Consider the following 24230-nt stretch of genomic DNA (forward strand, 5'->3'; position numbering starts at 1 on the left):
AATTACTGTTTTATATACCGAGAAAATATCTTGGAAGTTTGCAATCCGTCACCACCGACTCGGCATCACTCAAGTTCTTCATTTGTTTCTCGCAGGTTGGCCAACCCATTTTTAATTTCAAACTGTGAAAGATCGTAAAATTATTGCATCGACGACAATAACGACGATTATGTTTCAATTTTATTTACGGGGCATTCATTGGCAAAACATAATCGTCGTATTTGTCGATGCAATCATTCTACGGTCTTTCACAGTTTAAAACTAAAGACGGGTTGGCCAGCCTGCGAGATACAAATCAAGAGCTCGAGTGGGTGTCGAGTCGGCGGTGGCCGAATTATCGAATAAGATGAGAAGAAAAGATTCAATTTATAGGCAAGCAAGTTACTTTAAATCACTTAATACAACTCGCAACCACCTCACTGTTTGAATAGAAAACAAACATGTGCGTACGCGACGAAAGTTTACGATCCATTGAAGCCGATCATAACATTGATGCGAGTCTCGAAGGACGCAGCGATGTAAACACGCTCGAAATGTTGACCGACAATCGGTGCTTCTTCTTCGAAATTCAGTGTTCGACTGAAGCCGGCTTCGAACGCATGTAGGTACCGAAAATTATTCTCGTACTACGTGACTGTACAAAAACGGGCCAAGTATATAAGCTCAACGATTTCTGTTACGTTGTATTACGTAATTAAAGGTGAATTTCGTGTCCCGAGTTTTCATTGTTTTGTTCAACTGTAAACCTGAGATGCTTCGAGAACTACTACGTGTAAAAGTGTGGAGCAGCCCAGATTCCAGGTAACGATACTCACTTTAATTATTGATTGATAATTCGATGTCGTACATTTGAAGCCGGACATTTGTTACAGCGTGCAATGCGTGAATATTAAACTAGACAACGGTAACAATTAATTTGAGAAATGAAAAGCCGATATGCTAAATTAATCCGGGCCTCCTTTTCCGTTCTACCGTGCAACTTCAGGTCTCTGCGAATTCGATTCTCGACTCCGCGTCGCGTGTCGTTTGTTTGTTATTTGTTTGTGCGGCCGACCTTCGGTGAGTGCGTAGATGCATCGTTGACAATTTCAACTCACAATCAGTCCTTTTAGGTAAGCAGCTACGACGCAAAAAGTGGAATCGAGTTTAATTATCACGCTGCAGATTTTTAGATTTTAGCGTTCCGGAGCTTGCCGAACAGGCTAACAACATATCGAAATTCCTCTCGGGCAGACTTTTGACGCGTCAGAAGCGTTTTGTGACAAGAAAATACTCCGATAATATTCCGTTGCGGTTTTCTTTCTGATATTCTTTAAAAACGGGCCTTCCGGAAGGTGAGCTTCGTTTGACAATGAGTTCGTAATGCAATTGTAACGTGTTTATCAGTGAGTGGTTCATTTAGGCGGCATTCTTTTTGTATAAAAATATATTATCGGTTCGTTAACCGAATACGGAAGTGTGTTATTATACACGCATGTGTAGCCGTGTCGTTACATGTTCGTCACTTCGGAGGTTTGTCTTTCGGTTAAACTTTATCGGTGTTCGGTCTTTGATTATGTTTTGTAAAAATGATCGCTAATTTTCAATAGAGCGTGAATCTATTTGGAACATGGAATACTAACAAAATGTTATCTCTTATCTGACTACAGGGACGAACTACATTTCAGTGTGATTGACCAAATTTAGCAACGATCCCAAAGAGTCGGCTCGATCGATTGATCTCTGGAGATAAGGTGAAAACTAGACCATCCCCTACAGTGGATAAAACCGGAAGGTACGTAATAAATATGATTCTTGATTACATTGTCGCTTTTGGTCGTAAATAGTGGTAGGCTGTTCACAGGCCTTACTCATACATATTTAATACTTGTGTCTATTTAATTAGCTTTCTATTATTCGCTTGTGGAATTCTTTTATTAACACATCGGAAACCACTGAAATGTTGTGAAAAAAAAATAATAATTATTTTGACACACGCAGTTTCTAGGGACATGAAATCTGATCCAAGTATGTTCAATGAGTAATATTCTGTTATATTCTTATCGCAGTGTAAAAAGTGCGACGCTTCACCATTCGACCAGATTGTGAGTTGTTACGCGAACTACTACATTTCAAGTGTGGAGCAACCTAAAGGAGGTAAGAATACTCATTTCAATAACCGTTTGATTGTTCAAGGTGGTACATTTGAAGCATAATTTTAACCCTTGCGTAATCTGTAAACAACGGTGATAATTAATTCGAGAACTGACAATGCAGCTTTTATACATAAATATTAATTTGGGCCTCCTTTTTTGCTTTTCCAGATTTAAGCAGAGACATCCGAGCAACTTCTCCATTACTCGGCAACGTCGGTGAGTTTGCACGTATTTAGGTTACGGGTATTTCCCTGGTATTCCCCTGTCACGTGGCGTGGCGGTAACAATTGTTACACAAATCTTGGATTTCTTAGCTGCATGGATAGGCTCATTCGCGATCGCAACGTGCTTGACTTTTGGTCGAATAATTTTCGTTTCGCAATTTAATTAACCGTAGCTTACTTGAAGTTAGAAATTTTACACGTTGCTAAAAGTGGAATGAGCATCGCGACAGGTAACCATCGCTTGCTCGGCACTCGCGAGATCGAATTGTGTTTCGCAACTGATGTAATAATCTACGTTTGAATTTACCGACGATGTCTTTTAAGCGGTGGGTTCACCTGAGGTTTCAACGTATTCAAATATTTATTGTTATTTCGATAAAATTCCAAAGTCTGGCATAACGTAACGTAATCAAATTGCATATTATATTATACGTTATTTTCAATACTTTAACATTCAACAAGTATAGATCCAATTCTTTTTTTTCTTAGCTCGCTTAGAAAAATGCTAATTGGCATACAGGATGTTTTTAATCACTTTTACAAAAGGTTGATGTACCGATAGTCTGCCAACATTTGCTAAACTGATACATACGATATTGTACCGCGATACTGTATTCCGAGTAGGCAGACTACGATACAAAAACATTTTGCTCCCGACAGGTAACCAACGAAAATGTAAGTCAGTGACCACGGCGCGAATGACGAAGAATGACGTGTGTTGGAAAGAATGGAGAATCGTTTAGATCGAATATAGGTAACCGGGTAGGTAGGCGAACGTTTTGGGATCCGTCGCGGGGTTTGTGCGTGTGTGTGTGCGTCTCTCTTTTCCGTTGGGTGGTTTCGTTGGGAAACAGGCAAGGGTAGGAAGGTCGCGATGTATCGCGATGTACCGCGATGTTGCTAACTTTTCTAATCCACAGCGTCGAACGATCGCAGAGATTTTTTTGCCAAGAGACTCCGTATTCGAGTCTCTCGACCGTTTGTAAACGTTTGAATATTAACGAGATAGAATTTTCCATTTCTTGTCACTCTGCAACCATTTTTCCATTGTTGTTCAATTCAATTATTCAGTCATCACCGATCGTTATTCCATTCGATTGATTTCTGTGATCGTCCGAATGGGCAAAACGCATCTCTGGACCATCCATCGCGTTCCGTGGTACGTTGGATGGCGAGATGCTGAGCTCGAAGACTTCGCGTCGAAGAGGAACGCCGACCGTCACGCCACACAATATAGGTAATGCATGCCCTCCAACCTCCCTCCCGGACTTGACCCGCATCTCGGAAGAACAATCCGCATCGCGACGTGTCGGATTCGAAAAGACACGGATGCGGATTGGGTTTCTGCAGAATTTTGCGACAAGTTCTAGATGTTTAAGGTATTTTGACAGGTAAATCGGTCGCGCCCTCTTGCGCGTGTGAATTAATCACGGGAATCGGACGCGCCTTTTGCGCGATTATTAATAATCAGGGTGGCGACAAACCGGGAAAACCGGAAGTAGTCGGAGAATTTTGTCTATCGAAAAAAGTTAAGGATTCATGACGAACCATTGGAAAGAACGCATTTTTCTATAAAATGTTTTCAAACTTCAGCCGTGCTTTGTAAATTCAGCCAAGCTAACTGCCGGAAATAGAATTGTACAATTTCTAATTATTCGTGTGAGACGAAGCGATATTATTTGCGTTTTTTAGATCCAAATTAATATATGTATTCAAGATGTACATTGTATAACTTCCGGAGCTGTAAGATCGTAAAAGCTGCTCAACAATATTAAAGTTTCGTGGGAAAACGTCGGGGAGTTCTGAATTTTTTTACGGGAAAAGTCAGGGAATTTTATTTGAGCACAATCGGCGCCATCCTGCAAATGATCCAACGATCCAGTGGTCGAGGGATCGGTGGGATCCGGTAATCGACTCCATCCAGTGGTTAAGGTGTCCAAGGTGATCCCAGTGATCGAGTGATCGAGTGATTAGTCCGGGAGTTAACGACAGATTTCGTTGCACAATTTTCACGAGCTTCATTTTTTTTGTCCGGGTTATCCGTGTTACATACAATAGAGTAGCACGAACGTCTTCCAATGCACCCCCACGACGGGGGGTTACACGAGGGTTAGCCTTACAGCAAAAAATGAAGAAAAAAATGTGTGGCGGAATACGCGAAACTTATGTTTCAATTAATGCGTACGATAAGTTTCGCGTATTCGGCAATACGTTTATTTCTTTAAATTTATTTTGCTGTAATTGTAACCCTGCCGCAACCCCCCGCCGTGAGGGTGATTTGACAGACGTCCGAATTAATATTATGTGTTACACATTTAACTTAAAAAAGATGAAGCTTGCGGAAATGACCTGGAATTTTTAACGCTGCCTCCGGGACTAATCGAGTGATCGAGTGATCCAGTGGCCCAAAAATGGATGATCCGGTGACCCGAGTGATCTGAGTTTCGATTCGAGTGAGCCAGTTGCATCGAGTGATCCAGTGATCTAGTGATCGAGCAGCGTGGTGAGAGACTTTTAAAACCGGGAAAAATCAGGGAGATATGATTAATCAAATGGAGAAACGTACTTTTTTTTTCATAAAAATCGTTATCAATCTTGAGCTACGCTTCATAAATTCAGTTAAACCGACCATCGGAAATGGAATCGTTCAATTTCCAATTATTCGTCTCAAACGAAGCAATGCTACGTGTTTTTTAGATCCAAATTAATATACTCAAGGTGCACAACCTCTGGAGCTGTGAGGTCGTAAAAACTACTCAATAATACTCAAGTTTCGCGGGAAAATGTCAAGGAATTCGGATTTTTTTTACGGGAAAAGTGAGGGAAAAGTCGAGGAATTATACTTTAGTAAAATTGTCGCCACCCTGATAATTCGAATCGAACGATCGCGCTTTTTGCCTAGCGATTTCGTAAACGGTATATGAAAAAGTAAAGAACCTTCGATGTGTTAAGTCTGCAGCTCTTCGATCAATTTTTTTTTTACCAACAATTGAGTTTTCAAACTTCAATTGACCGCGCCTGTTGCGCGTCGGCTTGATAGTTTTTGGTTCTGAGAGAAAGCGCGGCGTTTCCAAGCCGGCGGCCAATTCACGGGGATAAAAATCGCGGAGTGTGTAGTGATTGTGAAGAATCTTGGCGTAAGTATTTATGAAATATATCTGAAATATACAGAAACACTCGTTTAACCGATCGTATTATTTTCTGTTTCAGGGCAACAAAATCAATTTTTTAACAAATGCACTGACAATGGGAACTGTAGAATGTTCAGTCGAAAAGGATATTCACTGTAATAATTTAAAGCACAAAGGGATGTCGATTCAAAAAAGTAGAATGTTTTTCATTCATCAATACAATTAATAATCGAAGCCACGAATATTAAAGCGCATATCATGTTGGACTCGATCCATTTTTCGTCAGTGTATGGACTTACGTGATTGTGCTAACCATACCATCGGTTGTTTCAGGTAATAAAACTTTTGCTTCTTTCAGCTAATCAAATTTTTTGCCTCTTTCAGTTAATCAAATTATCTGTGTGTTTCAACTAATTAATATGTCTCTTTTTGTTAATTATATATTTTTTACCCATCTAAGCTAGGTATATTTTTGTCTTTATCGACATATGTCACTAATTATATTTTCCTCTGATCCAGGTGACTGAGTTTTATTCACTATGCTGAAAAATGAACGTTCCATTTTTTGGGTTAAAAAAAAAAGTTTGTGTCAGCTCCGACGCACAACTGGAGTTTACTCCTTACGAACGATAATTATGATATATATCGAATAGAAAAAGAGGGTAAAGGAACGCATCTTCCAAAATGACAAGAGGAACAAACATATACACTGTAATTATTCAGATTATTTATATTACTTCAATAAAAGCGTAGTACATAAAAATACACGTATCAATGCATAGAAGTAGAAGAAAACTTTAAAATGAAAAAATTAAAGGTTGATGGTTAGGTTGCTGTTTGTGTACGTTGTATCGATACCATAAATGCTACATATGCATTTATTATACAGCATGCATACCCTGTACTCGGCAGCAGTATGCAGAACTTCGTAATACGTAGGCACACAACACATACCTACAAACATACGCACACATTCAACTCTCAGAGAGACTACGAAGCATCGCCCAAAGAGTAGGCCCCGCCGAGTATAGGATACGCTGTGTAATATATTCCATCTCATTCTTTTGCACGTTCAACATATATGCTTGTCTCTTTCTATAACGCCTCAAGTTTCCGTGTTATACTTTACACCCCATAAAATTTCCGTACCGGGCCCTATAACTCAAATCGTTTCTCAAGTAGTAAACTCCAAAAAATCCCGTCAGGACGGTAAGAGACGGGCGAAAGAAACGAAAACCTGCCGATTTCGCGTGAAAGAATTTCAATTTCTTTCGGCTCGTGGCTATTCGGTGTCGTTCACGGTTCGGGATGCCGTTGCAATGCAGCCAGGGATAGGCTGGAGGGCGTGGAATGGGGATCGAGGAGCGAGGGGAAGGCGAGTGCTATTTCAGCACAGCTTTCATTCATAACTCGGTTTTTAATAGCTTCTTCTCGCCGCTAGAGCAGAGCCCCTCTCGGACCCGGGTTTCCTCCTCCCCCCCACCCCCGCCTCCTCCTCCTCCTCCTCCTCATCCCTCGGGCGATGCGCCCCTTAAACCCGTGCACGCGTCATCATCTCCGGACTTTGAATATACCTAAGCATGTATCCAGATATTTGGTTTTTTTTTTTCATTTTTTCTTTCAACCTAATCGGCGCGAATATCGAGCGAGAGTGATTAAACGGCAGATTTTTTTGCATCGGAGATGAGGTTTTACTTTCCGTCCCGATGACGTGGGCAGCACAGCCCGGAGGCGTTGCTCGATGTGACGACGAGTTAGTGTAATCCTGTTATTCTAGTCGGCGGGGATTTCGCAATGCCCGGCAGACCGGAAGCCAGGTGGTGATAAATATTCCGCTGCAGCGCGGTATGTGTCAAACGAGATGTAAAATTACAAGGCCCAATGCCAGACTCCCGCCCCGCGATCTTCTTCTTCTCGCTCCGCAAGCTGCACTTCCGGCGGCGCGGCGTTTCCTCGACAAAGGGTTCGAAGACCGCGGGAATTCGAGCGTGCAAGCTCCGCGGCAACGTCTACGAGCTTCTGGACCGGGAACAGAGACGCGTTCGTCGTTTTATACCTCACGCCGAATCTGATCCATTCTGAGACTCCGGCCGGCTATTTCGGCTAATTAACCGAAAAGCTGCCGCCTCCGGGCGGCTGGAAATCCGTCGACCGGTATTCTGATTATTAAATTTTCATAATCGCCCAGCGGCCGTGCAAGCTCGTTTCCACGTTGTTAGACGGAGCGGGAAAAGTCACGGGGACACGTGTTCTTTCCGGTCGAATTATACAACCTGCACTCGATGACAAAGTGCCACTTTTGCTGTGGCTCGTTTTATTTATCGCCGTCTCGCTCCTCGGCTTCTCCTATTCCCTGCGTCTTTTCATCTATACGTATTATACGTTGTAACGAAGGTACCTTCTCACCCTGTATATTGGAACAAGGGAATAGTAGCCCTTTAAGATAAAAGCACGTTACTTGGTTGCGTTTGCTCATTTATCGGAGAACCCACTTCATTTTCTAGTAAATCAAAGTTACAATATATGTATATTGTGCGCATTCCATCCGTTTTATACGCATCGACGAATATCTCTCACCTCGCGCGGCGAGCATCCACGGGCACAAATTAAACCATAAACGCGTGGGCGTTTAAGTCGACGTCGCCACGTCGGCGACAACGAGTCAATTACGCCACCGGATCTTTTTCTAATTGCGTCTCCAAACCACTTGACAACCTCAAAATTCTTCCACTCAATTTTATCATTCATCTTTTCTGTAACACCTCGTAACCGGCTGTCTCAAGCTTGTGAACCCGAATTATCGCTCTCGTTCCTCGAGCGACGTTCCGAGTTCGTATATCGGTAATCACGTGGATCTTGATTTGAGAATTGCCCAACGTATCCTGTTTGTCGGAAGTTCTCATCGCACAGCTCAGTCTCCGAATAGAAAACTCGGAGGACGATCGATGGAACAAAAAACCGAATTAGAAAAACGAACGAATCATCGTCGTTCCAAGGTATCCGTGATTCGCGAGATGAGACCGCGGTGCGTGGACGAACCTTGTAGAAACACGAGGTGGGAATTTAGGGGGAGGGCCGGGAGAATATAAATAGACACGCGGATAATCACCGAGGATTTATGGTTAACCACGGATTATCAGGTTGTACAAGAGGGTATAACTCATAACCCCGCGGTACGTATAAGCATGCATGGTGGAGGAACGCGCTCATGGGGGCTTATTTCAATGGACAATACTCTCTGCCCGTTCCTCTTTGTACCTCAGTCGTGTTCGCGTTCAAGCTCGCACCGATGGGAATAGGTATCATGTCGATGCATGCACGCGGCCACTAAGAACCTACGTTATTATACCCGCTCGGGATATCTTGTACAATAATTCTCCGACACACGCGTAGGTACGTCCAACGATCGCTACATCATCGGTATATTATATACACCTCCGATTAATTCCCACGATATTTAACCCCTGTCGAAGTCCATCGTGCAAACTGATTTTCATAGTGTAACTTGGACGGAGTGAAAATTCTTCGATATTTTACAAGGTCGGCAGAATGCTTGGTCAGAATTACGGGTCATGGAAGTTGGTTGGAACTTTGCAAGGTTCGTACGAATTATACTCGCACCAATTAATGCCAGCAAAAAATGTCCAGACGATATCGATCGTCCAATGTCTGCAAAGTAATTGTTCGAAAATATTGATTTCCCTTGGTTGTCCAAGTCAAGTACCTAATGCATTGTCATCAGGGACAGGGACGGTCGCTTTATGTTAATTTCAAGTTCGTACGCAACGTTTATTGATGTATACTTCTGATCATTCTATGTTCGAAAATGTCGGGTTCATTTCAGTATAAATACGTCAAAGAGAGTGATAAGAAGCGACAGCAGCTCATGCTGTCAACCCGGGACTGTTTTTACTTTCGATTTGAACTTCCCAATGGAATGAAAATCACGTCGATGACCAGGTTACTAGGATCGAAATAAATAAAAACACCGGGTAGGACGTGTTAAATTGGCGCCGTGGTTACTGTATACATATGTATATACATATATATATATATATATGCAGGCGTAATATAACCGAAGGATGTTTCTTCAAAAGAATATACCGACGATACGAACACGCACGTAGTTTGGGCATAGCTGACACAATGCTCGGATGCAGCCTAACGACCACAAATGCCCGCAATGTAATCTATGATTTACGGGGAGTCTTTTATTCCCGTTTCTCTTTTTCCCTCCTCCTTCTTTCTCCCTCCGTTCCTTTCAACTCCGACAATCGGATTATACCGCGCTTCCGTGAAAATTGACGGGGAAGTCGAAGGAGGCGGAGGAGGACGATAAGTAAGTAGACCTTCGAACGCCTCTCGATTTGAAACAATTAATTCGATCGAACTACGGAGCGAAGAATTAAAAGGAGGGGAAAAGAAGGTTTTACAAAAGACGAAGTGGAAATTCCTCCCTTATCTCCCGTCTATATCTTATTCCAAAAGACTCGGATTCCGAGAGTCGGGAACGGGTGGGGGGTCCCGAAGGATGAAGTCCCGTCGAAGAAGCGGGAAGAGGCGGGGAGGGGTATGAGGGAATCAAAGCCGATTTTATCGAGCTCTATAAAGGAGGCGACAATAGAATATAGTCTTGGCTGAGTTCCCACGGTTCCCTGGACTCCCGGACGAGTCCTCCACCCCCCTTTTTCCCTCCACCCAGGAACCGGCGGAGGCTTCCCATTGTCATTTCACGTACGCGCTTACCATACGCACAATGCCCCAATATTCCTCAATATAAAACCGGGTCCCCGTCTTCGCGAGTGTTGATGCTCACCTACGTCTCCGTTCTCCGTGTTAAGCGCCCGTCTCTGGTCCACCCGATTGTTATGTACGACCCGCTCTCCATTATTCCCCGGGCCCTTGGACTCCGGATCAAGTTGCCCGATTTTCAGTATCAACGCGAAACCTTCACCAAACGCGATCCGCACGGTATTCACGATTATTTATTCTTCTCTACAGCATAAACCCAAACACGTGTACGCCTAATACCTACAAGCCTGATTTTTTGCTCTTTATTGTTAGACTCGTTGTCGGGTGGAAGGAAGAATGAAATTCGTAACAGGTAAAATTATGTACGTTAAAATTTCACTATACCGTTAAATCAAAAATTTTATCCGCTTCAAAAATGAATTTCCCGAGTGAAATGCTGCTTGAATTTGTATACGAAAAGGTTCTTATCTAAAATTGAGATCAAATGAATAATCAATAAACCGAAACGTGTGGTATATACTGCCAAGTTGTCTCGACGATTGTCAGTGAAAATAACGCGTAACTCATTATTTGTTTTACCGATTTGTCAAAATGGCCAGATCGATGATTGGCATTAAATTTACGAGTACCTAAATCATCGACGATTTTTTTCCAAATATTTCATAAAGTCGTTCGGGACTTCATCAGTCCGAATGAGTATATTAAAACGAATCTTAAACGGGTGATCCCAAATCCCTGGTCTCTAATGCGTTCCGTGTGTATCTTTTTCTTCCCTACAATTCCGAGTGCTCTACTAAACCATACGTAAATAATAGGCGAGAGAGAGACAGAGAGAGAGAGAGAGAGGAAGATAGGAGCGGGTGGGTCCCGCCTCCTGGGTATTAATTTTCACAGAAGCTCGAGGCGGCTGTGATTCGTGGTCCATGCGGTTCGGCTCGTTAATTGAGATCGGCCTAGGATATTTTCGGTGGCGCAATAATTCTCTCGTGGGCGGGTAGCGAGAGCCGAGAATCGCCGTGGTGCGAGACGGAGGTTTGGCCGTGATCGAGGAGGGCACGCGGAGGTTAGAGAGGACCTCGAGGAGATGACGAGGAGGAGGAGGAGGACAGGGCGCGAGGCTTGGGTGCCGTTGCACTTGGTGGAAGACGTAACTCAGGCAGAAGTTACCGCTATCTTTTTTAACCCGTCCGCCGGAGCGTTATATATATACGCCCAGAAGAAAATTACTTATTTTCAACGACACGTCTAGGTGCTTACTCCTCTGCGCGCAGCGGCTCGTCTTCAACGGTGGCCAATTAAATTCCTAGACAAACCTCGACCTGGCCTTTATCTACGGCCACCTCTCTCATCCTCCGTTCTCATTCTTCTCGTCCACCTACGAGTCTCTCTATCGACTACCCGAGAGGCTGTTTCTCGGAGGCAAAGCCCCAAACCAGATTACAAACTCGGGCTATAAGATCCTCGGCCCCGAATCCCTGACCAATAAATAAATTATTGACTTCTAGGGTCGCGCACGTCTCGAATCGAGCCCCTCCAGCGGCTCACGAACGTCGAGGTTTAACAAACCGCGATAAAAAAGAGAAACACCGCGTTGCTAAGTTTTTTCAGCTTTATTGTACAGTCCGTGCGTCAGACTTTGCTAAAACACAAATACCCCCGAGGTTTTTCTCTTCAATATTGTATAATCGTCGATACTAACAGATTTTCCCATCTGCACTCTAGCGGTGAACCGACGAATAGAGTCCTCCGAAGGTAGTTAGAGTGCGCGCTTTACGGCCTTGGAAATGCGACAGGTTCCGAATCGTCCAATTTGCAGAAGGACCGTCGATATTCATCGGTAACCAGATCTGGCTCAACTTCCGTAGTATCGAAGCAGCGATCGCGTGTCGAACAACATTCACATACTTCTCACGGTCCCACAGATTTCTCTCTGTTATTCCCGGTGAAAATCACGCTGGAGAAAAGGTAAGGAATAAACGGGCAAAGCGAAGAGAAGACAGGTGTATTCCAAATCCGATTAGAAGCCTGTGAAGCCGTTTCTACGCATGACGTTTAAATTGGTTATTGGCTAATCGTAAGGGTCGACCGTGACCCCTGGAGGCTGTGTCAGGAAGCCGGATCGAGGAGCTACCGTACGGTCTTGACTGCCTCGAAAGATGCAAACTCATCCCGAGGTGAAATATTATTTATACGCCGGCTCATCTCGACGCCCGACTCTCATCGCGCCTCTGGGCCTGCACCGCATCACGCTCCGGCAGCTTTATTCTCAACGGCTGCTGGCTTCATGGTGCGGAGGCTCGACTGACTGACTACACAAACTCGCTTTGCTACTGTCCAGCACCAGTTACAGCCCCGCGCCCCTATCCCGACAATCCTCAGGCGGATCTCCATTCATTCCGCGTCTGCTACCGACTCACTCCACCTGATCCTCCTCCTCCTCCTTCGTCGAAACTTCTCTCCAGTCCCACGTTGTGTCTATTGACGGTAACAAGCGTGTTATTTACTTGCAAAGGATTGCAGAGTATTCGCACTGGATGCACGGAATCCAACGAGTGGACGACCTCCGTCGTATTCAATTTGGAAACCATAAGCGTCACGGGTGCCGGATGAAGAAGAGTCCTGGAACACTGCTCGAGTCACGGCATGGTAACCGTTACTTAATATTAAAAAATGTCGTTCTCAGAGATCACGGAGCTTCCGATTTTCGAATTCTTACCACCGTTTCCAGTCCAACCTTTGGACCGATCGTTCGGGAGTTGATTCGAGGTGCAGCATGTAGGCGCAATAAGGAGGATCACCGGGTAGACCGGAGGATCGGGACAGTGCTCGGTAAGTGCGAACGTGTGTCTCGTTCGTATAGGTGTGCGTGCGCCAGTCGAGTGCCTCGGACGCGTGCATGTACGAACCGGGGCACCTCTATCCCGGAGCTGTCCGAGTCCGGTGTTTCGCGAACAAATGGGAGAGCATCGCTACCCGTTCCACCGGTCCCCATTCCTGAGACGCGGTCCCGTTTCAGACCCCGCTGCAGAGCTCCCTGCGGAGTCCATGCATTGTCTCGATCTCTCTCCTCTTCTCTTCCGTCCTTCTCGTTCGGGTTCACCCGAGGTTACAACTATTCTCGTTCGGTAGTTAGGGAATACAGATTCCGCAGAAACCGTTGTCAGTTTCCTTCTGTTCGCCGTCGAAACGTGATCGAACACCGACGTGCAAACGGTCCCATCGTTTTTCGAACGGATCGCAGATGCGAATGGTTCGAAAAGGGATGACCAGAAATCGCCGAGAGAGATCCGCTGCTCGAGAAGATCAAGCGGCAGTTGTTCGCGTAATTACCTTAGGTACCGGCAACTTTCCGTTTCTCCTGCACCAACGTCATCTTTGGCGCAGAGGTCCGTCAGCCTCTCTCTCTCTCTCTTCGTCTTGCGAAACCATACGTGGGCAAGCGCGTCGAGCCTCAGGTGCCCTTTTATTGTTAACAATGATCGAGGGCTCGGGTCACCTTCCGCCTGTCCCTCGTCGGCACCCCTCTACGTATACCTTTTGGCCTCTTTACTACATGAATTTACCATTATGGCGTGGGACGTCTGAGACGGCGGACTTATATTCTAAGGATTCACCGACGCATTGTCTTTTCCCGCTTTATTCCGGACCGTTCCCCATTTTTCTCCACCATCCCTCCCTACCCCCGCCCCTCATATCCTTTTATCCGGACAATGGATGGTCCTGCTATATCTCGAGTCGTCCTCCCGTCGGCGTCGAGGAGAAGGAGGATCGCTGCGGTGAGCCGCACAGGTGATCGGCTACCTCGTCGCGTTTATCGTACACACGTAGAACTCGCGAAGAAGCCCACGGGCTCCGATCGTCCCGGTATGGAGGGGGATAAATTGTTATCCCGCCGGTTATACACGTCGGTTGGTACTCCGTACACCTGGCCACACTCGGTCCATCCGCTTCCTCGATTAACCTTCTTCGCCCGAGAGGTCTTCTCCGTGCCGTCCAATTCCCTCCATGCGAGAACGCGATGAAAAAAGAAGGGATTAAAAAGGAAAAAATCACCGGGATTCGACGTCACTCGGAGATCCTGGTCCTTCGGGACACGGTGAGCAGGTTGCAGGGAGCCGTGCATGGTATCATCGACGAAGGTCGCTCTCCGCAGGATTGAAACACTATCCCGGCTACATCTCAGCCGGTTCGCGGCTGGTCAACACGGCCGGCACCTCTCCGCGATCCCTCGACCGGACCTGTGGGAGCGACGGGAAGAGGGGGGAGAGGGAGAGGGGCACCGGCCTTAGTCACGCCGGATCAGAATCGCATATTATCGGCCGGAGAGAACCGACGCTAAGGCAGGTGTATTGTGCAGCCCGGGCAATTCTTATCTCCCCGTGTATCGTCATTTCCACTCCTCGATCCACCGCGACGGACGCCATTTCTGCATCCACGCGCTTCGTTAACGCTCCGACTCGCCCACCGAACACCTTTGGATCCTGTATTTACAACGCGGAATCGCATCCCGAGCCTTCTTATCCGCTGTACTCTATATATACTCGTTGAACACTTTCAGCTCCTTTTATACACATTTTATGCCGTCCGTACGAGATTTTCTCGCCTGAAATTAAACCTGGAAGTGATTTTTTTCTTCAAGTCGACGCAGTTACGATACAAGTGTTTCGATCACGTTTTCCCCGTCCGCCGGACTCTCGAACAACATTTTTGTCGTCCGATCTTACAGCGGTAATTACAATTATACAAAGCTCGGAAGATTAACGGCTGCTCCGCGTATCCTTGATTTTTTGGTCAAGGTGCGAGGCCTCCGCTGCAGTGGGTAGATATACCAGTTTTCTAGTCTCGCTGGTGGACAAAGACCGAGTCAAAGACACGCCGGAGTGGAAGAATAGAAGCCGGAGGCAGGTGCGCGTGTATCTTGATACAAATTGTCCGTATTCCCCCGGCGAGATCTTTCCTCAATCTTGGTTACAGGCGTACTTTATACGCGGGTACGCAAGCCGTAAGCCATAGGTGGAACACGGTGATAAGGTCGTAAATTCCGAGGTATCATGTGAAACCGACTCGGTTTCATAGTTACGCGTATTTTTCATTCTCCGTTGACGAAGGCGAGTGCTTCGAAAGTCGAGGACGAGTCACTATACGCATCGGTTGTTTAAATATTCTCAGCTAGTCACGGCGTTTGATTACTCCGACACACGTTACAGGCGCAGGTACTTGCGGGTGCCGATTAATTAAGGGTGCCTGAGTTATGCGGGGGACCTCGGTGGTATACTTTTAGCGAGATTTAGCATAACACGGAGTTAATTAGCCCCCCTGGAATCTAAGGCATCCCGGGATGTCGGAGGCTCCACGCCGGGCTCTCCCGGTTTCCGACTCTCTCTCTCCCAGGAGAGACAAAGAGAGGTAGAGGGCGGTCATGCGCCGGCTACATCTCCTTGGCGCCAGGTTGGTCGTTCAGCAACCCGGCCACCACCGCACCCTGGTCGTGGTAGTGAATTCACACACCGGTGACTCGCAGCGCGGCCGCGACGCGAGGGGGAAAAGGAGAGCGGACATGCGACCCGGGGACAAAACTCCTCTCCGTGCACGCCGGCGTCCTGCACCTATAATTGTTCGCCGTCACCGGCGGTCCTCGGTATTCACGATTTAAACCAATTCCCTCCTCGTCCACTTCTTTTTCTTCTTTTTCTTCTTTTCTTCTTTTCTTCTTCTCTCCACCTCGGTGAGATCGAGGCACGACTCGTGTGTGGGTAATCCTCTCGCCGCTGCGTGTCGCTTGTTAAACGTCACGCGCGTCCTGAAGGATATTTAAAGACTTAGGCTTTGTGCGACACCTGGAGAAAAATAACACCCCGACCTGTCCTCGCGGGGCGATGGAATATCTGTTTTTCATTTTATTCTCCTACTTTCGTATCCACGCATGTGTGGTTGTAACGTATGTGGAAACTTCCACGTGCAGGGGTCGCAGTCGCGATATACCGAGCATAAGAAATCCTTCACCCTTGATACCTCCTGGCATACCTAATTCACGACGATATCTTTAATTACGTAAAACACCCTACTGCGAAACAGTGTTCAAAGAAAGTCAAGTGTTTTTTTTTAAATCGAACAAAATTCCCCCAGACTACTATTTTCATTTTGAACCCCTTTATAACTTCAATCCCCGATATATTTGTCGATAAAATCGGTGATATCGCGCAGACAGAGAATATTACAGGAACTTGTTACCGTCCACACAACGCCGCATTACGAATGTTCAACAATTGCGGCGTGGCTCGTTTTTATACCTAATTTGCGCAAAACTTTGTCGTCATGACACACGCGATAACGTAAACGAAATAGTCTTTCACCTCGCTCTCTTCTCTCTGGGTCCGTGTTTGCAGCACGAACGCTTCAACAACGGGGGAACTGAAAGCATGGGAGCAATCTATATTCCATCGCGTATACAAAGGTGACGCACGTCACTCGTTTATTGTGCAAATACAATTATTCACCGTACACGGTTTGGAAAAGAGATGGAAAACCGCAGGGCGGTGAATTACATTGTCAGTGCGGTATATGCAATAACCGTTTCGCCGATTAACCGTGCGTGCGTATTTGTGCGGGTATTGTTTGCGGAAAGACAATCGTCCGTGAATCCCTCAGGAGCGAGGTGGAGAGATCCTGAAAATGGTCCAACTGCCGCCTCGATCCCCGGGGATGAAAACGCTGTGAAACCCGTACGTGCAAGGAGACAGCCAGGATCGCAGCGCTCCGTTACTTACGTAATTGCAGCTGTGCTGCAGCCTCTGTGCAACCTATTATTAGGAAAATACATATGCATACTGTACCGAATGAATATATTTACTCGGTATTGTTGTTTTTTCTCATCTCTCTCTCTCTCTATCTCTTTCTCGATTGTCGTGCAAGATTTCCTCCTGTTATTTTCTCTCTCTACTTTATCGCCTGCCGCACTCGATCGTATCTTTGTCTCTTTCTCGTTCTCGTTTCGTCAAACAATTAGTGTCTCGATCAAATCTTTATGCGTATATATCCGCCATCGGTATACGTGTAATGCTGCAGAAATCGGGGAGTTATCCTACTTTCACAAAACATTTGCGCCGAGTTTACTTCTTCTACTTTGATCGTAATCACGATAATCTCAGCTTGTGTCTACAGCGTTGATATAAATTCAACCGGTTCGCCGGGAGAAAGGAGGATCACACATTTTTTATTAATCCGTCTCTCGGATCATCGCCCGTTCATCACTCGACGAATGGTGCCGTAAAGATAATACATATCCGACAATTCTTTCAACGTTTATTATTCTCCTTATTCCCGTTGGCGCCGTGCACGACGCTTTTCAAGTTGGGCACCCACCTTTTTACCCGTTCAATCAGCTAATTGGCTTGATTGGTTACTATACGAACTGCTCGAGAGGAGCGGTCGCGCAATGCTAGAAATATTATAATATACCGTACACAGAGCGCGTATCGCGCTGAAATTGCTTGCATAATTAAACGGTTCGCTGATTCCGCGTGTGTGCACTTTGCGTATTATATATAACACACGTGTATATAAATATGTATAACAGATTGATAACGGGCATTTGACAGCAACGCCTTTGCAACGGTCAAACTTATTTTCCTTCCTTTTTTTTCCTCGTGTCTGTCGATTAATTTTTCCCTTTTCTTTGAGTTTCCTTTTTTACTTCTCGTTTTTTCTACCTCTCCTATCGTTGCAGAGCTCAATATATCGTACACGTTACGTACATTATAATACAGTTATACCCATGTTTCGCTGCATTTGCAAACCAGGTAATAACTGCACCCCTGCAATTGCATGCATGCACGTACGTGCGCCATTCTCTTTGATAAAAGTATGATAAAATACGCATTTGTTACGAACCGCGGCCAGATCGAGTTACATATCCAGTCTCTCGCTTCGCAGGTGCGGGTATAAAAATTTTCGACTCAATATCGAATTAATTGACGCTTTTTAATTCGTTCGTAGAATTGAATTCGATGAGGGAGGCGGCGGGACGATTAAAAGTGAAACGCGAAGTAAAATTTTGAAGATGAAGGTAAAAAGAAAAAAAAGGAATAAAAAAAAAAAAGAAACCAAACGCAAACGAACACGGAAAACATTGAGAAAAATAACGCCGGCACGTCACGATTTACAAGCCGCGTACTTTCACTTCGCGCAAGCGTTTGTTGTAATAATAATTCCCGCAGGATCAGAAGTGCGGACTGTCCGACGCGTATAAGGCAAGACGCGGTGTATAAATGTCTCAGTTTTACGATAAGCGAGGCAGTACGCGTTATTACACGCACTCCTCATATCCGGCACGCGATCTGACAAGGATCAGCTGAGGGTACCTCGGCTCCTTAATAGTCCTGGACGGCAGGCGAGAGCGCTCGACTCGCGCATTGTGACACCCATGGAGTACGGTAGGGTCCGCGTAAAATGAAACGGAGAAAGACCGTGTCGTCATTGTAAACCGGGAATTACACGCCCGGCGATGCAGTTTATTCTAATGCCGCGAGATGGGATTTTTTTTACACCGCCCCGCGCGCATAACGAGATGCCGAGTTATTACCACCGATAAGACTCTCGAATGCTCCGTGCGTTGCAGACTCGTACCTACGTGTATCCCTGTTACTCCGTGCTGCAATCCTGATTATAAATCGCCGGCTTACAATACCTAATCCCGACTCATTCGTGACTCGGAGGTATTATTATTACCCCGTCCTTTTACCTTCGTACCTACATATGTACGTGTGTATACCACCTCGCGTTACCCTGGTTTAGAAGGATTCCGCCCACGCGTCGATCGATCCACCAACCGTGCACCGTTCGATAAAGGTTTCCCGCACAGCTCCGAGCATGATAATACGGTATGTCCGCTCTGCAATGCACTTTGATAAATCATAACTCTCCAGCGACTAAACTGATCTTTATTATCCACGACACACGCTACCTGCCTGTCTCTTATCTCTTAATCGGTGCTACGTTTGCGCCTTTTCAATCGCCGCATTCAATTAATAACGTAATCATAGTCATGACAATCGCTTACGCGCAATAATCAATTTTTCCGGACCATATACGGACGTTCGTTTCTTTTCTTAAATTCTATCCGATAGAATGGATTTTCTTTTTACGCACCTTTAAAGGAAAATTGCCCGATTAATGTAATAATACAGCTATGTCGTAAAGTTACAAATTGCATTTCAGTTCTCTTCGCCGTCGTTATACCTACCTGTTACAAGATTATTATAATTATTTATTTTACGTTTCTTGTTCCCACCAGGTTCGTTATAAATTATACATACACGTGCGTACGTGTGTATCCTATACGTGGAATCGGTTCTACGAGGCGTGGGTGTTGGCCCGTGTGTAACGGCTAGTTGACGAAATATGTCATAAATCAATTCGAGTGGCTGCCAGGAGGGGGGCGGGTGAGAAAGTTTTCGGAATACAAGAGAGATGCGGAGGGAAAAATAAAAAGAGGCGAGATGTTTTTTACACACGTACGATGTACGTATACCTATACATACATGTCGTAAACGCGTGAGGAACAAGAAAGGAAAAGGGAATAAAGAAAAGGAAATAAATGGCAAACTGGACCAGTCGCGTTGCTGCGTGCTGCCGCGGATCTACGCCGCTATATACGCGGCTCTCTACACGTTGCGTATATAATACAGAGGCGGTGATCGGCAGCGATCGGTGAACGTTCTCGTTCTTTACACTTATATACTTGAGGATTGAATGCCGAAGCGACGTCGAACGGGAGTCAAGTGCCTTCAATCGTTAATCATTGCCTGTTCGCGAAAAAGAAACTTTACTTCTCAAGAGAACACCGCGCTCGCAACTCGTATATATATGCACGTCTGTACACACATACACGCACACGCGTGCCTATAAACGTTGGTACCTATATATATATAGTACATATACGTATGTAGTTCGACAGGCTGGTACCTTCGCGATCAGTTGTATTTGCGTACAGGGCTGTTCAAAGTCGGATCCTGAGAGCGTTTCAGACTTTATGAAAAAAATCGCCCAGAGTTACAAGGTGCCTGTGTTGTACGGCAATTGACGGCCATGACACAAGGTAATTTCATCTTTCTTTATTCCGACAGGAATATGAGAATTTAGGTGTGTCTCGTATTCTCGTTGTGAGAAACGACGATTCTTGTCTTCGACGTATTTTTCCTGTTCCTCCCCCCCCCCCCCCCCGGCCCTCCTCCCCGCCCCTTCCCTTTCTCTCTCTGTCACTCTCTTTTGAAGCCAATTAACGCTCAGCGTGAGGCGTCGGTTGCATCCTACTCGTGTAGGTACGCATCGTGCCTGAGAAAAATCTCGCACGCGATATCGCATCAAATTAGTGTTAAGTGTTGCATCATTCGAAAACGTCGTGAACCGATCGGTGGGCATCGTCCTGGCGCTCGACACCCTCGCACTGTATTTTTACTCCAACGGGTTGGACAAACGTATTTAATACGATATATTTCGATTTACATGACAGAGGGAGAATTTTCTTTCCCGCATTGCAGTGAGCAAAGAGAATCGATCAAACGACGACGCGGCGCGTCTCCGGGTGAAATTTTTTCCCGTCACGGACTCTCGAGTTTCGGTGAAACTGTACGGCCACAGTCACTTCTGACGTGCCTCAATCACTGGACCACCCTGCCTTGTTATTTGTACATATCGTGCAGGGTCGTATCGTCGGCGTGACGCGAGTACTCGGAACTTGACGGACATATAGCTGTGTGTACGGTGTGTGCGAGAGGAGAGTCGGAGCCGACGAGGTGGATTTGGGATATGAAGAGAGAGAGAGAGGGAGAGAGAGAGAGAGAGCTGGGCGAGGGACCAACACGTAACCAATTGTGTTGTATCGAGGCATTGTCGATTCCTCTCGCGGCGTACGTACCTTATGCATGTATGGACCGCCTCTGATCGTTGGGAGCTAATAAATCTTCCACGGTTTCTCCTACGAGAAGCCATTACCAAACCCGCGTGTTTCGGGGGAGCGAACTAATGCTCGCTTGCTCGCTCTCGGGAATTCTAGCCAGCGGAGAATACAACGGCGCCACTCTCCGCGAGAAAGCGGAAAGGGACATTCACGGGTTCGACAATTTAATGATCCCGTCCTCCTGCGGGATCCCGAGGCAGCCGGCTCGGCTGGACCTCTGGTGTTAAACCGATACCTATACCATTTGTTCCTCAATTATGCCCTCTGATTTATTGATTCCTGACTCCCTATTTTTTAACTCGCCTACCCCCGCCTCTCATGCCCCCCTTTATACATCGATATCGGGGAAACCTGTTTCGTACTGTTCGGCCGCGCTAGAGCAGCTGAATAATTACCCGTATGCAAGAATGTACTGTCGGATAAATTTTTACTATTTCTTCTTTTTCTTTTCGTCAGCAGGATCAGATCGAAGTATCGGAATTGGAATACGCTACATTTTTTGTATTCCGATATTATGTACCGTGTGTGTTACTATCTTTCACAGTTCGCAGACCAATTGAGGAAATTCATATGTAATAGCATATAAAAGTATGGATTGCGTTGAAGTTTACGGACCAGATTGAGCAACGAATCGATCAAAAATTGAGTCAGGTACGATTCGTTATTCACGATCACTTGTCGATCTACATCACGCAAGTCTCTTAATATCATGCCTTAGGTTCTATCGGTGAACTCATTTTCACCCACTTGCTGATATAATTGATGATCAGGCCTCCCACCGGCCTTATAAAGTCACGATATCGTCTCATTCATCTCAGCTTAACGATCGCGCGGTTCGATCGTCAGAGTTGAATTTCGAACGACAGGTTCAATCCTGTCGGTAGTTTACTCTTGCCAACGGGTTCAACGAGTCCTTTTTTCCCGAACCGTTTATTTCCGTTTCCCGGACCGCTGCCGCTCGTCTTCGAAATTCGTAAGATCCTCTGAAAAAAAAAGTTACAGTAAAGCTCGAGGGGAAGAATCCGGGTCTCATCAGCGCGGTCCAAGCGAGGCGTATAATCCAAGCGTCGAAAGAGCTTTGAACTGACTATAATGCGGCCACGGAGGTTTGGTTAATTACGAGTAAAACCTACGAGGAGGAGTAGGAGGAGGGGGAGGAGGGCAAGACTCGCTGCGAGTGGAGCGGCGAGGACAAGAGAGCCGGGGAGATGACCAAATGAGATGCTCTTTGAGACACCGAGAGGTTCCAATAAAGCCGGACCAATTACTAACGGGCGTCCTTCCCCCTTTAGTATCGATTTGCATTCAAATAGACGTTATACTCTCCTCGAAGTAGATCCTAATGGATTATCAGCGAGAGTCATCGCGAGGAGTTTCAAAGCTCGGCCGGCGTCCTTCTCCTCCTCGTCCGCGGAACTCCTTTCCTCTCTGATATATCCTCGCTCACCGTTGGTTCCGTTTCCATTTCAATTTCCATTTCCTAATGAATTCTGCCCACTTTCTGCCCCTTTAATTCCCCGAGCCTGTAAGCTCGAGGTGACCCCTCCTCGATCCTTTTGTCTTCGGACGTGTCTCCGATTCTCCTCCGCGTCTCGTTAGCGGGTTTCTGTCCTCCGCGAGTGTTACACTCGCCTGCCTAGCGGAGCGAGTAACCAGTTGGAATCAGTTTCGAATAATTGCGGAGCTTTCGCCTTCCCGTATAGGTATAAATGCCCGATGCGATGCTCTCTTCACGCTGGGGCCGAGACCCACGTGTCCGGTATCTCGGTGCTAATTAGCTTCGAGGTGGGATAAAGAGTGGTCGAGTCGAAAACACTAAAGGACGAGAGGGTGAAGAGCCTCCGCGTTCCTGCGGGCAAATATTCGCGACGGCTCCGAGTCCTGGCTGCGCGGCTCTCTCCCTTTTTTTTTTACTCTCTTCCCTTACTCTCGCATTTCCCTTCATTTTTTTGATACGGAAAAATCATTCCCGTCCAGCCGGACACACTTCGTGCACAAATTAAAACGTAAAAAGATCCGCGCCGGCAGTTCGGTCTCTCTGTGCCTCCTCTCCATGCTGCCTGACTGAAAGAGCCGCTTTTCGTTCGTCGCGGAGGGTTGGAAAGGGGGTGAAACCTGCTGCTGCTGCTGCTGTTGCTGTTGATGCCACGTATTCGGGGGCGCCAGTAGGCCATCTTTCATCTAATTACCGACACAAAATGCTGCAAGAATTTTCCCATCGTCACCGGTGCGTCTGTATTCATATTTTCTTCTCTTTTTTTTCCCGATTTTCAACATATACGTGCATCTCATATATTCCGCGTACGCGAGTGGCGAGTCGTTTTTTCTATAACTCTGTGTTTGTTTCATTTTTCGTTTATTTCATCTTCTTCTCTTTTTTTCTCCTCTCCGCGCCCCCCCCCCCCCCCCCCCGCCGCGTTCGGCTTTGGTTTAATCTTTTTCCGCCTTCAATTCATGCTTGTTTTTTGCCAACGTCAGTGGAGGCACGGCACCCGCCTACTTCTTTCGTCTTCTTCCTTTTTCTCCTCTGCGAAGTAGAAAATTTTCAATTCCATTCATGCAAATTATTGTAGCGCACCGACTCTCGACATGTGCAACTTGTATTAATGACGCAGTAAAGGAGCAGACGGGCGGAGAGCTGCCCATTAGCGGATGAAAGCGGAGGGCCCTCGGCGCATAGCCCGATAATAGCCCGACTTATACTAGCGAGGCTGTGTAGTTTAGCCCCGCGTTACGACGCTCCGCCGTCCTGGCCGCTTGCCCGCCGCCCCCGTCCCACCCCCGACCACCCCCAAAGGCCAAAGGATCGTGCACGCATTCCTCGATTATTCACGTGTTATTACTTATCCATCCGCCTATCGAATCCCGCTAGGCTCGCGGAGTTTCCACCCCTCCCCCCCTCCCCCTCTGTCCCCCAATTTTTGAAAAAAAATATGCATTTCGCGCATCGATTTCCTCTATCGGTCCTTAAGGAGGTTTACATTCTTTGCCAAAAATCGATGAGTTGGATATTTATCAACTCGTTATATTC

The 24230-nt window shown here is 46.2% G+C and overlaps 1 long non-coding RNA gene across 1 annotated transcript; it reads left to right on the plus strand.

The window, feature by feature from the left end:
• Positions 1-1707: 1707 nt before the first annotated feature.
• LOC124185165 lies at positions 1708-2390 on the plus strand. Its single transcript, XR_006871347.1, has 3 exons — positions 1708-1774; positions 2049-2136; positions 2304-2390. It is a non-coding gene; the product is annotated as an uncharacterized LOC124185165 (long non-coding RNA).
• Positions 2391-24230: the final 21840 nt, after the last annotated feature.

The sequence above is a fragment of the Neodiprion fabricii genome, chromosome 6 (assembly GCF_021155785.1).
Source record: "Neodiprion fabricii isolate iyNeoFabr1 chromosome 6, iyNeoFabr1.1, whole genome shotgun sequence".
NCBI classification, from domain to species: Eukaryota; Metazoa; Arthropoda; class Insecta; order Hymenoptera; family Diprionidae; genus Neodiprion; species Neodiprion fabricii.